The 17,889-nt window shown below is 42.9% G+C and overlaps 1 protein-coding gene across 1 annotated transcript in view; it reads left to right on the forward strand.

Annotated features, from left to right (window-relative positions):
• LOC121596866 (histone acetyltransferase KAT7) overlaps positions 1-17,889 on the forward strand; it is a 61,620-nt gene that overhangs the window by 33,586 nt on the left and 10,145 nt on the right. The gene's annotated exons all lie outside the window — the stretch shown is intronic.

Raw genomic sequence — 17,889 nt, forward strand, 5'->3', positions numbered from 1 at the left:
GCTAGCGGTTCCCATAACGGGGTTTGGTTTGGGGTTTTCTCTTCTCACTACCCGCTGCACTGTTGCTCACAAATCTGCTTGTACATACCACCGCATACCAACCGCGAGACTGGAAGGTGAGAAAATATGCTGTTAATTGATCAAAGAAATCGGCTATTTTTAGCCGATTGATGGTTGAAACCTGTGCCAAAAGCTGCACGTGGAGTGGAGTGGTGAAGCATCTGTTACGTGTGTATTGTTGTTGGTATGAAGCATAATGCCGTTAGCGGCCGTAGTTTTCGAAACTGATGGGGGCTAAAAATAGCTATTTCGGTTCGATTTTGTCTTTCTATTTCGGCAAACAAAGCGCACAAGCTGGAATGTGGTGCTGCACCGTTACTTTATGTTGCAAATTTCACCTGTTGTCTAATGTTTACCGTTGTGTGATGGGAAGATGAGCTACCGTGAGATTAGACTGTCGGAGGATGGTAATGGGAGTGAGGGAAGTAAGGTTGAGTAAACATGGTGCGCACTTGGTGCGCGCTTTGGGAGATTGGGAGGGTTCGCAAAACGGAAACTAGGTCATGGATTTCCTTTTTTGCGATGAACAAAATTTGGATATTTGCAACAATACGTTGGCGTTGTTGTCTCACTACCTTTCTTAATGGTAAAAATTCTTGTAATAATTGCCTAACCAATGGTTCTGCTCACTTTCAATCGAACTAATTAAAATAAAAATGAAGTTTTAGACGAAACAAAACTAAAAACATACCAAACAAATCACTAAAAAAACCTTTCAATTGTACAAATTACACAAGCTGGATAAGACATGACATTTTTTACATTGTGTGCTCTGCATCTTCACCATGTGGCAGATATTGGAAAAGATGGCAGAATACAGACACGACACGTACCAATCCTTCATTGACTTCAAAGCCGCATATGATAGCATAGCCAGGGTAAAATATAAGACGCCATGAGCTCTTTTGGAATCCCAGTCAAACTGATAAGGCTAGTTAGAATGACTAGGACCTACGTCACATGCCAGGTGAACGTGAATGGAAAACTCTCAAGGTCTTTTGCTACCACCAAAGGTCTGAACCAGGGGGACGGGCTGCCTGTCTCCTATTCAACTTGGCGCTAGAGAGGGCCATCCGTGAATCGAGGGTGGAAACTACAGGAACCATCTTCTACAAGTCAACCCAGATGCTGACATACGCTGATGATATAGACATCATTGGTATGCAGCTCTCCTATGTAGCAGAAGCCTGCCAAGGGATCGAACATGCAGCAGAGAACCTCGGATTGCAGATAAAAGAGACAAAGAACAAACTGATGGTGGCAACATCAGCGGCCCTAATAATAAATAATCCAAAACTACGTAGGCGTGACGTAGAGTAAGATGAACGCACTTTTGAAGTCGTCCCAAGATTCACCTTTCTTGGGTCAAAGGTCAACAACGACAATAGAATGGTAGCTGAGCTGCGCGCAAGGTTGCTGGCTACCACAACCAGTCATTCTACAGCCTGTGAAATCAATTCACCTAAGAGAACCTGTCGTGATATACGAAGCTGGGACTGTATAGCACCTATATAGTACCGGTACTTGCATACGCCTTTGAGACATGAACACTGTCCAAATCTGAAGAACTCCTCTTGGCTGCGTTAGAAAGGAAGATGCTCAGAAGGATACTTGGTCCCGTATGTGTGGAAGGACAATGGAGGAGCCGCTATAATGACGAGCTATACGAGATGTACGGTGACCTCACTGTCGTGCAGCGTATCAAGCTCGCCAGGCTCCCGTGAGCTGGTCATGTTGTACGCATGGAAACGGACGACCCAGCCCGTGAAGTTTTTTTAGGCCGTCTACAAGGACAGAGGAGGCGTGATTGGCCCAAATTGAGGTGGCAAGATGGCGTGGAAGCGTCCGACATTAAGGCCAGGATAACGGACTGGCAGACGAAGGCGCGAGACCGTGAGCGATTTCGGACACTCCTGAGATAGGCCAAGAGCGCAAAGCGCCATCTTATATGTTACATAAAAACACAGAACGGATCAGGTGCTGCTGCTTGAAAAAGGGCCCTGGAGCCGTTGTTCGTATGCATGTCTCAGTTGTGTCCTGATGTTTTCGATGGAGTTATATCCGTTTTTTATGGAACTACGTGTGTCGTCTTGGGTGAGTGTATCACTCGGTAGATTCTTTTAAATGATGTCCGATGCCCCCACTTGCTCGTATATTTTTAATTTATTCAAAAAGTATCTTAGAGTAATACTTTTACTTAGTATTAGTAGGAGTAGTAATCTCCTTCTAAAAAAAGTCCTTATCAAACCTGTGTTTTGGTAAAAGATGGGACTTGATCATCATCATCATTATCATCAGCATCATCATCATCATTTTGGTATATTAAAGAATTTACTAAAATCAGTTTGCCTTGTTTAATTCCTGCATTTAATACATCTTCAGTAGTTACTACTTCTAATTTCATGGTTTAATAATCGGATTTTCAAAGAGTGTTTATTTACCTAGTTGGAGTCGAATTAATACGTTATTATTTTCTGGTAATTATGGCATTATGACGTATAGCAAGGAAAATGTAATAAAACATATAGAGTGCTCCCAAAATTGTACAGCGATAATTGTTCTTTGCTATGCTCTCCAAAAATTTGCTCCGTTTTTGCCGAACAATTTTTGAAATTCGCCATCCCGCACAGAGCAGTGCCACACGGAAATGCATCCATTTTCGTTTCCCACCATTCCCTCCCCATTGTGTGTGTTATTGCTATTTGTCCGGGTGAAGCGCAGCTGTCGATTCGCACACAACAACACGAGCAAAATTCCGTACCCGGCGCATTACTAGCATCAAAGAACATGTACACAAGCGCGCGGAAATAGATAGCAAAAGGGTACGAGAGAGCCTCACCTGCAAACAGCGCGAGCAAAGTCACTGATTGTGTGCAAGCCTCCTTCAGGTTTGATGTGTGTGTGTGAGAGATAGCAGACTTGCGAAGACAGATGCGCCAGCAGGGAATGTTTGCATCGGCGTGATGATAACCGCTCCCCGTTATGCACCGATATGCATTGATTTACGACGTTCGCTCTCTGGCGGGTGGGAGGGAAACCATGGCCACGCCACGTATTGGGGGGGGGGGGGGGGCAGCACGTGTGGCGCCAATCGCTCCCATCTGTATAAAGGGGCACGCCGGCAATGGCACTTGAACAAAAGTCCTGCTCGAATGCTACAGTACAAAGTAAACACATTTCTAATAATTGCTTCTGCCGGGCAAGGATGAAGGACCCTCGAGAGATAATGAGGAGAATGAGCATGTCGGGGAAAATGGATTTGATAGCCGGGGCCAATGCAACACAAAGCATAACTAAGCATAGAAATAAGAATGATGGCAGGAGGGCGTAATGGCAAGGGAATCGGATCGAAGATGAGTGTAGTTATGTGTTGGGCACGATGACGAATGCAGGGGTACCGTTGGGATGGCCCGGGTTGATTATGTTTGCCCTGTGGGTTTTGTGGCAATGCGAAGTAATTAATTTTAAAAATTATTTTAAAATTGTATCTAGCAAAACTCCCCGAGCGTCGTCCGTTTTAGCAATTTGAGAGCCATATGAATCAAATGCCGAATTTTCAGATGGCACAAAGAATGGTTTCGCGCTTCGAGACGACATTATCGATCGGACGGAACGCGATGAAATGCGATGGGACTTTTCATCGGTGTGCGGTCTAGATGTCGCATAGTTTGGGAAATAGTTCGTTGTTTTTTTTGCAACCATTTTCCACTACTCTCGCCTGCTCGTCGCTCATTTGAACGGTGAGTCAACGTTTTTTTTTTTCGCTATGCCTTACACACTAACCATCGCCGTTTTGCAGCAGGCCGGGCCAACCGCCGCCATTTCGTCGCCACCGCCCAACTGTCCCAGAAAGAGAGCAAAGGGCTGAGGGTCCACACTGAAGGGGGCTTTGAGGGCTTTGAGTGGTAGTAGTAGTAGTAGTAGTAGTAGCAATAGTAGTAGTTAGTTCGGCTAGTTCAGAGTGTTCGAGTGCGCCTGTTTCGGGCGCCCCCATATGCGGGCACTTTTCGAGGGCGATGTCCTGACTGTGACCTCAGTTGACCTCGGATTTGCGACCCGAGGCCACGGAAACGAAGACCGGCGAACGAGCGACCGAGCGAGCGACGGCGTTGCTGGAGATGCAAGAAAGCAAGGCAACAAGGAGCAACAACAAGGGCTCGTCCGAACGGTGTGTGTGTGTTTGTGTGCGCAAACTATTGGACGCACGTAAACACAATTAGGTGCGAGCACTTGCACATGCACACAAAGCAGCAGCAGCGAACGGGATGCGCGTAGTTTGGCCGTGGCTGTTGCATTATTGCCGCCCCGTATCGGCCAGCATTGAAATGCATGCTCTGGAGCCTATGTTTATGCTGCGGGCCCGGGAACTTTCGCTCCGATAAGCGACGCTGCTGATGGCGATGTTATGCAATTGATGATGCAATATGTTTGATCGAGATAACATTGCAAACCAAAGAATTTGTATATTTTTATTAAAACTTATCTATTTGGGTTTTAAAAGCTCTGGTGTTTTTTTAAACTTGTTCCGAATATTTAATTTTTAGGCCTTTGAAACTAAAAACTTTGTTTTAGCTATTTAGCTTCAAAATTGTATTGCTCAACCGCACCTTGCTTCAACGGGTCATTTTTTATGATCGCAATAATCTCTTGATACATTTGTCCATTATCATTGCTTTTATTTTTGTTTTGTTTTTCCTAAAAAGCTTGAAAACAGCTATGCTTAAAATGAGAAGAAAAAAAGTACCCATTTCTGAAATTGACCGGAAGCCCTATTCTATCTATTTAATGACATCATAAACAGCTCATCAACCAGCATAAGTGTGGACGCGCATCCGTTACCACCGCGCAGGAAGCAAGAAGAAATCTTGTAATAAATGGCATAATTTCAATGTGCCTGGCCGTGGGCCCGCTGTAACGTATCATGTTTTAAACACGCACCACCACCACCCCGACACCGGGTGCATGATTAGCGCGACCGTTTCAATTTTTGGAGAACCTGCTTCACCTGTTCGCCCGTAGATAGGATCATTATTGACGCACGCGTCGTTAGAGCGGTTTAATTTTGATGCAATTCGCTGCGTTTCGACAACTATACGAGAGGGAAGCAACCATTATTTGGCCGTCATATTTATGCCGTTGTAATGCTGCATTAGTATCTTATGGTGTGAATTATTGGTTGATTATATTCGGTTGAAGTATTTTTTGTTTTGTTTCGTTCGTGGATTGTGAAACTTGAGAGTTGAGTGTTATTTTGTTATCAATCAAACGGTTTTTGTTAACATTATTAAATATGACTTTAAACAATTTCTTAACGATACTGTTTGTAAACTTTGGACTTAGCATTTAAACATTAAATATGTACAGCAACATTTGTCCATTGTTCGGCGTCTAGATAAGCGAAACATATGATTAGGGAAGATTGTAAAGACCTTACGATTGCTGTTAGGGGCGGTAGGTTGCAATCCTTCATAATTAGATATTAGCTTTTGATTTCCGTTCGCTCGTCTTTGTGCTTTGGTGTCGTTAAGCAACGGCAGAGGATGGTGGGAAATGCATTTATGCTGTTCGTTTTATTGCATCCAGCTAGCCTTTTGACCATCCATTGCCACCTGTGTTAAGGAGGGGGATGCAAGCTGGTGCATGAATTGCACTCTAAAAGCATTCCATAGTTGTTGTAATTGATTGCGTCTGGCTGAAGGGTCCTCAACGTGTGCCCTCGGCGGTCGGTGGTTTGGATCGCACGCATAAAGCGTGATATTGATGCCAGCATGATTTATGAAGATTCCTTCGATTAACGAAGTGCAAGAATAACAATCGATTTTTTGTTGTTTGTGTTGTATTTTTGTTTTGTTTTTGTACAAGTTTTCTCACTGTTATGCCCGGGCAACAACAATGTATTTGCAATTTATGTCTGCGTGCTTTCAATGTTATTGAAGGTGTCCATTTTTAATTCGAAGGTATCTGTATTCTTCCTAGGTCGAAAACATCATTCTCTCCATTAAGTTATCGTTCAATACGTTTTCTGATTCCATGAAGTCTCTCCCACAACCACTCGTAGTTTAGGGAGGGTCTAATTTGGCGGTAAACTCATTCCTATGCGTGCAAATGCAGCCCACGTTGTGGCAGTGTAATTGTAGTGCTCTTTTGTTGGGACTTGTAGCTTTGTAACTACTCGAACGCTAAGGATGCACTTGTTATCTGATTGACTTTCAGAACTTCAACCCCTACGCTATGCTGTGCAAGATTCGCTGTTCTACGCGGCAACGAACCTCGAATGTGCAATTTAATAATCATAATAATTCATAACTTTCATGTCGGCATTTACTACACCTCGAATATTACTTCCCGCTACCACCGTCTATCCAGCGTGGAGGCGCTTGTGCTGTTTATTTAATTTTATTTACCTTTTGGCGCAACCGATGCTGAGATGCGGCTACAACCGGGAGAGCCGTCCGGGATGTTGTTAGCCATCCAGAGTATTATGCTTTGCAGTATTTTGCCGGCCTATGTATTGGTGCAAACCGTTCAATTCCACCGATACTCATTGCAATTCCACCGATAGTGCAATGACCGCGCGACGATGTACAGTTACGGCAAAATGGAATTTTGCACGCCCGAGACGGCAGCACACATAGAGCATATGGGCTGTCGGCACAGGAACACAGGATCTCGCTAGGCAGCGCGCTGAGAGCTGCCAGAGATTGTGTCCGTCGATAGAGTGTACAACCGAGAGACAGAGAGACACGGAGAAAGTAATTCTATTATTTGCTAGAGATGCAACCATGCAAGTACCGAACACCAAACTCCTTCTGATGTTGCACTCCGGCGAACGGACTAAGAGCAATCCTCCTGGGAATGCGAGAAATGACCACACTGAGGGATGCTGGGGTACGGCTGCCGGGACCGGTATCGGTATGGTCCCGAGGTTCGTTGATGCGTGGCTATGCAAATTTGACCATCACCATCCCACTGTGCATATCGTCAGACTGCTTTGTCGTCGTTTGTCCGTTCGAGGACGTACGACGCATATTTGACGTCCGCTGAAAGCACTGTCCCAGTACTTTGATGTAATGAAAAAGTGCCTCTACGCTAGACATGGCTTTTTAGGCACACATAGCTACTATTGTTTTCGCTGTTTTTGGGGCTTGCAAAATTAGAGTAAGAAAGGGGTCTACAGCAAAACCGGTGGCAAGCAAGGATTATTTAAGGGTGGATAAAATCTAATCCGCTTTCCCATCTTAGCACACAGTTCTGAAACAGTCTATCAGACGTTGGGATATTTGTCCCGCGAGACATATTTTGTGCCAGCTCGTTTGTTTGTCCCGGTTTGATTGACGCTGCTGAATTTCAGAATGATGCTGAATGAACATCAGTGCATCGATTGGCAAATTTGTCCAGCGGAGATGAGTTACCCGGACACCAAGCTTTGATGCATCTTCATGTAATATCCAAAAAATAGCTTAACAGTGGTTGGTGATTTCCGTTGCAGGCACCGAGTTATCGAGCATTCGGTTCGCCGTCTGGCTCGGGTAAAGGGTGGCCAACCCCAATCGAATGCATACTTTAACCCCTGCATAAGGGACAATCTCTCCTCGTGGTTGGTGTCCTTTCGGGGGTGTGTTTGGTGGTTGACGTCTGTGCGAATCGGTGTGTGTGTGTGTGTGTGTGTGTGTGTGTGTGGGGGGGGGGGGGGGTGGATGCAAGAGGCGAAAACGCGATGCTGGGGGAGGTATAAATTTAACTGTCTAGACAGAGTAGATCTGTAATCTAGTCTCGACAGCTTCAGACGCACAAGTGTGAGTACATTTTCGGTTAGGTGGTGCAGATGTTTGGTTACGAATAGCCGAGAGAGTGAGAGAGAGAACGAATCAAAATACAATAGGGTTTCTGATGATAGAGAGAGAAAGAAGAGAGAAAGAGAGCGATAGAGGGAGTCCGCAATAAGTGTTGGGATGAATTGGGAGATCCGAACCGGAGGTGGCCGACAGCAACGCGGACGAATAAGCAATACCAGGGGTTGAGGATGTCTGATCGTGGCAGGTCCTGTGAACCTGTCGCTTTCGGCGACTTTTATTCTTTTGCTAAGCGGGAGGGAGTTATTTGAAATAACGTGTAATTGTATAATATACAATGGGTTTGTAATGACACAAAATGTGTATGTGGTATGTGGCATCCTTTTGAAAAACTGTCATGCAGACAGAACTCGAAATCGCCGTCTGTGAAATCTGAGACTCGTTAGCTATTATTACTGTTTTGTTGATGAACATAACAAACGGAAGGTAAATTATAAATTTGAATGCATACATGAAAGCGGTCATAAAACAGTTAAAAATAGAGAATGTTATTGTTTGAGATAAATATCTTTTTGTGCTGTTATTGTAAAGGGGTTGCATCATAAATGAAAATCTCTCCAGAACAAAGTTGATCGACTACTCGTTGGGCAGTTCTCGCAGCTCGCAACGAGGCAATAAAAACAATGCTTACTTAATGAATATTTTAAGTTTATAAACATTTAAATGTAGAAATCTTCAGCTACCGTCCTTATTACCATAACGCAAGAGATAATTGACGTAAAGAACTATCTTGTAAGAATTAGAATTAGAATTAGTGTTGCAAGATATGTAAATAGGCACCGACTAGTGGATGGCATGGTTAAGCGTTTACACCCAATTAAGATAAAACTAAACAAGAAAAAAACATCTCCCAACTTTTCAAACTTTATCGACCGTGCGAATACAAGGTTAAATCGTTTATCATTAGCTGCTACTGTATGCAAGACGACACACAGATTGCTTCCCTTGGCATTGGAGATTAAAAAGATAAAAACAAATGTCTAAAACTAAGGCAACAATTTGTAATGAAGCAAAGCTAATGAAATTATATCGAATTAGCCCCGTCTAAGGGTGCGTTCATGCATCTTCCGGTAACCTTTTGTTGGTGTGATGCGGCATTAATGAGGGCAAAGAAACGTCCGCGCGGTCGCGATTATGTGTACGAGTTAGCCAACCGGAACGTAGATTATGGTGTGTACGAAGGGTCCGATTTCAATTTATCAAACGCATCTTGTTAATATTACAGAAGAGCTTCACAACCTTCCTCCTTGGCCGTCCAGTGACGTGGAGGCGGCAAATGAAACAAAATAAAAAGGTGGTTAGCTTAATTAGCAACGTGTTTGGCTTATCGTGCTAATATTTTGCAGCCCTGTGGCCCCGGCTGCTTCAGCTGAACGATGGCTACCCTAAATTTTTAACGGATTTTAAGGTTTGTTGAAAGAAGTTAACCAGAGACGAGATTATTATTGCTCTGTGAAGTGGTCATCAAGATGTCTGTGGCTAGGAGATTGATTGGACTGCATGTCTTTTCAATTTACAGGGCTCAGGGCTGATTTACAGCGCTCAGGGCTGATTGAAAATTATTTCCCGAGGACGAGGAGACAATCAAGGCGTTTAAGTCGAGCAGCACAGACAAGCCATCACTTTGATGTGATAGATTCAATCAAGCTGAAACCGTAGCGAGGAATTAAAATTATTGTAATACAGTTTTGAGTGACTAATATGGGAGCGTTCTTTTAAAAGTAATTTTAAAACCCTTCTATCAAGGATATGAAGTTTTGCAATGTTTGGCGTTAGAGTGCTCTCTCCAGTGAGCAAACAGTCCTGTGCTCCTGGTGCCTGGACCGGAGCTGCACATAGTCTCTTACCATCATAACTCACTCACTCACTCTTCTTAGTGTGCACGGCACGGACGTTTAGCATTCAGACTGTTCATCTCTTTCCCCCGATGTCTGGCACAATACGAACGTAAATATTGTCTACAATCTCCACAATCCCTGGGTGTGGGATTGTACAGTATCCAGCTGATGTTTTTTGTTGTTGTTGTTTTTGGGCGAGGGAGATCCCAGCAGAATCGTCGTCGGTTTGGGGTCGGAGTCTCACAGACACGCCGTTTTGCGAGGGAGAGCCATTTCGGAGCGTTGAGTGCAGCGAGAGAATGTGGCCGGCTGGCTGGAAATGATGAGTGTGAAAAGGATCTCGGGATGAGTAAGTCTAGACCCGGCTAGACCAGACACCAGACAGACGCAGTAGTACACTGCTCCCACCTTTCCCTCTGTCACCCTGATAGTATGTAGTGGAAAGAGGCAGACTGGCGTACAAACTCTGACTCTCGTATGCTGCGTTCATTGAACTTGTGCTCGTCGTTACGTGCGCACTGGTAGCTCTCATTCCAGAATATTGTCAGGATTCGCAAAGATTCGTACTTTGGCTGCGGCAGTCAGCCGGCTGTGTGGAATGAGCTCGCCGGTACCAAGCGTTCGTTCGGTGGGGATTTGGAAAAGTAGTAGACGCACGGGCGACAAAAACGCTGCAAATTTCTGAAAATGCTGAATAAAAAAACAAAGTTTTATTCGATAGGCGTGCAAAACTAAAGCCGTAATAAAACTGGTAATCGGCTTAGTGCATTCAAACACATTTTAGTAAAATGTTCATCTGTATGGTTTTGCATCGGTAAAACGCACCGTTTGTCTGAGGTGTCTTTTGCTTGGTAAAAATAATGAGTTTGCTGTATGTTGTTGCATACTTTGAGTTTTACCGTTTGAAAATTAGGGGGCTTTGTTATGGCTTCGTTTTGGCTGGATTCTAATTTAAATGGTCATAGAATATTATTCTTTTAGTATCGTTTCATTTTATTTGTATTAGATCTCTTCTAGAAAAAAAAACTCTTTTCTATTTGAGTTTAGTGTTTACAACGATAACCCTTTTTCTTCTTTTGTACAATGACCTACGGGGTCATGTTGGATTCATGCTGGGTTGCCAGACTGAATTTACCACGAAATTAAATAATCAGTCATTGAAGGACCGGACGCGATTAATTCTCATCCTTACTTGCAGCAGACGCCGCGACGTTCGAATATCCCGGTACACCCAAAATTTGATCCACGGTCTTAAACTATTTTTTCAATTGTTGTATTTGTACTGTTTATATAACTATTTTAATTTGTTCTTGCTCACAAGTGATTATGGCACTGTATTGCTCATAATATCATTCGATATATTATTGAAACAGCGTTAAATAAGTAAGATTTTGCAAAATCTCATGTCACGATTATCGTGATTAAAACAGAGCCAACGACTAGACGATTTATAATCAGGTATTGTACATCGATAAATGTTACAAAATGTGTTTATTGTATTCATATGACTGTAACAATGTAAATAATTATTATATTATCACGGTATACCAAACAACATGGATGACATTATCCTTGAAAAAAAAAATCCATTGCAATTTCTATGGTTAAGCAGTTGTGCTTAGGAAATCGTATTGTTTCTGCTGGTGGAGTACAACATATCATTTTTCGCTTTTTTTTTATTTTAACACGACATTCATCGCAATTTAATAGAATAATAATCTCGTCTGGGCATTTCAGATTATTTATGAAGACGGAAACTTTAGTTTTTGAATCTTACAAAGCTTTAAGAGTTAAATAACAATATTAGTGAATTCACTATCACATCGCTCACCGTTTGTTTCCTTTTCACTGCTATAGAAAATATTCAAACACCTGTTAGAAGACGATAATTTCAACAAGGAACCTCACAGCACAGTATGTTTCGTAACTTAGTCATCAATCTATGAGCTATTCTTGGTTAAACAGTAACCATGATCGTTTTGTTGATCTTCCTCCCTGTCGTCTGGTCATCTAGTCTGCATTGCATTCTGATGAGTTAACTAGAGGACGCGGGAACCATTAACCGTGAAGTGACATTGTTCTGCGGCTGGTCGCTGCTAAATGTACCGAACAGCGGTCGTTCGGTGCAGATCGCTCGATGGGTGAACATAATTTGTTATATTCTAATTTGCCCTTGCACGCTGCTGTGCTTGGGGTCGCATAATGACCTGTAGCTAAAAATGCTCCAGTGATGCGCGTGCGACGGCTGCACACAGGAAGAATAAACTTTGGAAGCGAAGTGGATGTAAATTGTATTCATAAATTCTGCGAATGTGTCTATTTCCCAGACGATGAGGGTTAAGCATTCACTCGGGGTAGATCGACCACCGGACTGGCGGGGAGAGGGGGAAGGGCAGGAAAGAAGATTAACGCAGCGTGCTCCACGGTGTGCTCCACGGAAGAGCATGGTGCATGTGAATCAATTTTTGGACCATTCCTCGCTCGAAACCAGCTCGCCATGGGAAACTTTGTCACGAATGGTGGTATCAATGCCGGGAGTGAAGAGCTGATGTGAGCCGAGCGATCGCGTTTGATTCCCGAGTGGGCAGTTAAAGCGCTGGTGGTGGTAGACGCAGCTGGCTTATCTGTCTGCTGCCGGTTCTTGGCGTTCTCTCACGAGACACTGGCTTTATGGGATTTCAAGCTGACCTTTGGGAAAACGACTGGCCCTCACCTGAGCGACTGCATGGTCGGCCTAGATCCAAAAGCCCAGCGTTAAGTGAATTGCTTGCAGAAAAGAATAAACGACGCACGATGACAAAGAAGGAGATGGTGCGATGATGTTCGTGCGGTGGGGGGGGGGGGGGGGGGGGTCGCGCGGCGATACGGCTGACGATGAAGACACTGAAACTATACGTACGGAGCCAGTCAGTCATAATTGGAACCACCGGTGCTATTTTTTAAACCCTGCTCCCATCCTGAGGCTAAGCCAGTTTCCCAGGAGAAATGTGATACACATAACCGTAAGTGGTTGCACGGTTATGCAAATGGAATGTCGGAGGGTGTAATGGCGAGAGCCAAACGGGAAGGGCCCGTGCACAGGAACATGTAGCGTCGTGGAAGAAGTTGATTGAAATCGCACTAATTGATTGCTCAATTACGGCCGCCTGGGATCTTCTCAGAATAAAAACTTAAAGGTCGGACCAAAGAGAGGCGTTCTCGGTTTGGGGCTATTCTTTTTTTATCTGGTGTTGCATGCAGAGCAATGCAGCTAAAAGGAACCTTAAAATTGTAATTTAATTATCTTCTGGTAACTAATTTCGTCGCAAAAAAACACATACACACATGTACCTTACCCATCGTAACTGGGTGTATGTAAAAAAAACTCTCACACGCTGCTATAAAACAGCTAAGTGGTGCCGATACACGGTGGAATGCGCAGGTTTTAGTCGCCTGGGATAAAAACAGTCTGCGGAAGTTGAGCGAAGTCAGAAGAGACAGACCGATCACAAGAAATAAAGACGCATCAAGCAATCCATTGACGTTAACGCACGATGATGGATTGGGATAGTTTTTTTTAGCTGAACATATAATTCCCCAACGGGCTACACCGTTGCAACAATGTTGCAGAGAGGCATCTGTTATCGGTCGTATGCGCATTTTTTTGGGGCGTTAGCGTGCTGGATGAGCGGGATGTGTGCAACGACTACCATAATCTAACAGCTGGTAATCAGCAGTGACTCTAAATGATGGTATCTTACCTTGATGTACATTCGGTAATCTGAGAAGTGGCATGGTTTTAATTCCAAATTAATGTTTACCTGTATATTGAGCACTATGGCACGGATACTGCTAGGGTGTAATTTAAAACATGTTGCTGTCAGAAACGGATAAATGTTTGCATGTTAAGAAGCGCTTATAATGAGTTATACTTGAATAAACACGGAATGTTCATTATTTGAAGCAAGTTTTGAACAGTCACAAGTTTTGTTTGTTTTTTGTTTTGTTTGAAAACTAGCTGTCAGTAATAGGATATGAGTGTCCTGCTGCATCACTTATGCGTGCTATGAAAGACTCATGATTGATGTATGTTGAAATTTTTAACATAAACCACTATAATGAATCCATTTAGTAAATGGGGTTTGATGGCATCACTCAGGGTAAACGGGGCCATTAGTCAAAAATGCATTAACAGTCAAATGTAATCAAGGAGATCTATTTTAAATAGAAACTATGACTGATTTCTAACTCATTGGGAAGGTGTAGTATTTATAGGATTGCTCAGTTTGTCTGTAGTTTGATGACATGGTGGCATGATGTCGTAAAGTCATAATTATTGTTCACATCTTCGTGCCTTGTTTTATTTTGTTCATAAGTTAACGCAATCTTCGTAGTTCAATTTATAACTTGATTGAGTACCTTGGTACATATTTGTTTATTGATTAATCAGGCTTCAATCGCTTTTGTATTTATTCTGCTCAAACCCTTTTAATAGTGGATTTGCTGTAACGAATCGTTATTTAGTCAGAAGTCCCAACTTTAACCAAAAATTTCATTGTGAAATGTTCAGAAAATCAAAGCCATCCCTCTTGAATAATAAAAAAAAGCAAATAGCAGAGTACAGTCTTTCCCCGAGTTACGCGAATAATACGTTATTATTCAATCAACAAAATGTTGTTGATAAATGATTATTTTTTGATAAAATTTTGTGGTTTTATTCACAAAATTACACGTTTAATATAAATCGAATATAAGATTAGATTCTTTATGTCTTTTTAGCGATTCCGAACATCCAGCAATAATTCAATTTATTTTTTATTTGTTCAAAAAAATTGTTCTAATTTGACGAATAAACTATCAAAATTAGTTTCTAGTAACTGAAATGATTTAATGTTTGAAAATGTGTCATAGATGTATTGGAGAAAACAAGCTAGGAATCATACTATTATCATCTACGCAGCTGCTTTGACTTACATTACAGGGGCTCTCAAAGTGTTGGGACACATCCTTGAATCTTTATTTTGGGAAGTGAGCTTCATATAATGGGGACTGAACTTTATGACACCCTTTTGGGACAGGATTCTTGGAAATTCGTATTGGGTTTGTCTATGATTAGAAAATCAATTTGTCGAAATAAAGAGTCAACAACTTTACCCACACCTAAGAGGACCGCTGAAAAACTCTGCAAGTTACATCAGTTGTTGTTTCAAAACAGTAAAAAAGGTTAAATAATTGTATTTTGTTTGTTTTCTATAATAATTCTATTATAATACTATAAAACAAATGTATTAAATTGTTCATCAATCAATCTTAGTTGCTAAATGATTTGCTATGATTCTATGCTATGATCAAAATGCAAACTATAAGTAGCAATTATTATAAAAAAAACAATAAAACAATATTTTTGGACTGTGCAAAAAAAGAATTATTATCTTACATTTCATGTGTTTCAAAAATTAATACACTTAATTCAATCGCAGACCAACATGGGAAAATCCTAGACACACAGGTGCAAAAGAGAAAGCCGTACTGTAGAACGATTTTTCTCTCTTCACGCCAACACAATGCACCGGGAATGTAGAGACTGAGGCGTACTGAGTGCGAAAAATTATTCGACCGTCTAGAGAAATCCATCGGCATTGCGTCCTACGACGGTTGTACCATCCTTACGCCTCGGACATGGTCGGATGCAAACCAGGGCGGCGGCCTGCCAGACAATTGACACTGGCAAGTGGGAATGAGTGAGCGAGCAAGCATAGCAGAGCAACCGGAGGACAGGGACTGGGAACAGCAGACTGGGCACGGGTGGTGATAGCACGGACGGGAGGGTGAATAGTCTCGAACCCGAACCTACGTCAACAGTGCGCAACTTTGGTATGGCGCCCTAGTACGTTGCTTGTCTGCGCCGTTTTTCCGCCCGTCAGTTTTCCAGCGTCTCTTTCACTCGCACTGTCTGCAGTCCGCGTCTGGCTGGTCGTCCGCTTTCGTCAACCGATGGGCTATAGGTTTTCCCAAACCTTACTTTCCATTTTCGCTTTCCCGGGTTCAGGTTTTCCCTTTTGACGCCCCGGACGAACGTCGATGAGGAGAGCTTTTCCGTTTTCTATGTTTTTTTTTCTTCCTCCAAGGGTTGAGCATAGACGTACTACGCGCTTGACGTTACTCGCTTCACGTTAGTGTGGAGCGTTTATGTTTGAAGCCCACGCTCTCTCTGGTGTTGGTGGCCGTGTTCTTCGATGCATTTGCGCTGTAAATGTTATGTGCGAGCCCGACATTAACGAACCGCCGTTTTGGGATGTGTCCACGTGAAGGTAGAATGGGCACGAGCTGGCTGGGTGTTGTTGTATGTACTATGCGAACAGCTTTAGAGTAATTTATCCTGACAGTGTGGAAAACCAGGAACCTTGTTGTGCGGTGGGCTTCGGTAGCTAGTGTGTGTTGGTATATACGCACACTGTGCAAGGCAATGACCCTCGGTTCGATTTGGAGCATCGTCTAGCTATCCTGGTTACCAGCTCTATTCCTGCTGTGAGCGGTGCGGTATCCCGGTTACACAGTGCAACACCGTCGTGTGGCAATATGTGTGCCGTCCGTCCGTCGTTGTAGGGGAAATTGAGTTTGCAAGCGAGAAAGCATACGGAAGTATGTGTGATCCACCAAACTGAAGAACCTTCGAGTTCTTGCACCCTTTGCGAATTAGTTTTGTTTTTATGAGTGTGTGTATGTGTGTATGTGGCACGTTTAAGAGTGTACATAAGCAAGCCGCGTTGCATTGCATTTTTGTTACGCCGGTGTGAGGTAGGTTCATATGTTTCCTGTTTTACACGGCGAAACGAACGAACCAAACCGACCTCGCTTCTGGAGCGGTTGTTCCACCCGGCAGGAAGTAATGAACTTTCATCCTCCCAGGTGCTGGTGCACTTCCATTTCATCTGTAAATACTTAAAAACCTCCCTCGTTTTTCGAGGACTTTTGTGGTTGTAAAATTTGGTGTATCGTTAGAGATGGATATCTCGTTCGTTTTTTGTGGTTGTCGCTTTTTTTCTCTGATGGGGCACGAGTATTGAACAAATTGGAAAGCCGAATCTGTTAATCTGTCTGAGAGAGAGTTCGTTTGTTCCGCTGTGAACATAATCTTTTCTAAAGAGAGCAATGGAGAGTCGCTAACGAGAGATTAAGAATGGGTTCAAAAAACCTCTGTATCATGATTGTCGTTATATATATTTTATTTTTGCGAGAAGAGAAGACCTCAGCGAGATCATTCCGGAAGAAGCAGTTGCATGCGCGCACGGATGATGAAACATAAAATGGTTCTACACAACGTTAGTCTCAGCTTTGTGGGTATGCATGTATATAAAATTTTCTACAGTGTTGTAAAAAGCGATGATAAAGCTGCCATTGTTCATACTAACACACAACGGAACTGTTGGGAAATATGCGATTGAAGAAAGTGTCTGCAAATTTTTCCAGCATTGGTTAGTGCATGTAGCTCTCTTTTAAGATGACAACAAAAGATGGAGAAACTTTGCTGCCTGTTTGTTTGTTTGCTTTGATGTTAGCCATAATTTAATTAATAACTTTCGCGCCCTAAGATCTCGATCTCATCGCCAAGAGTCAAAACAAACACAAAATGATTTTGTTTGTTTCCAACAACAATTATTTTCAGTAATGTTTTGTTCCAATATCTTATCTTAAAATTCGATGATGTAGATTTTGCTATTAAAAACTTTCCATAGAATCTCTACCCTTATCAAACGACTTGTTAAACTTCTCACATGTTATTCAGGGATGGTGGCCCATGCCCTAAGCTTATCCGCGTTGGTCATTGATCCCTTCACAGCTGTTAGCCTTGAAATGGTACAACCAATGACAGCCAACCAGTTAATCGCACGAAGAATCCGGTGTAATGCATGGAAAGCATCACAGCAAATCGAATCCTCCTGTTTGAAATTTTGACAGTTTGGTGACCGAACAGCAACACCTGCTGCCTCGATTATAGCTACCCGTCTGCTTGTTTTTCGACGTTGTTGCTTGTGTCGCCGTTCTTAAACTGCGTTGCGAACTAAGACACATCATCTTACGGGCTGTGCGTGCTTAATCTCGCTCCGCTTATGCACGAATCACGTGGCTGTCGATCGAAAGCTGGTTTCTAGAGCAAA

Source organism: Anopheles merus, chromosome 3R (genome assembly GCF_017562075.2).
Source record: "Anopheles merus strain MAF chromosome 3R, AmerM5.1, whole genome shotgun sequence".
In the NCBI taxonomy this organism is placed as follows: Eukaryota; Metazoa; Arthropoda; class Insecta; order Diptera; family Culicidae; genus Anopheles; species Anopheles merus.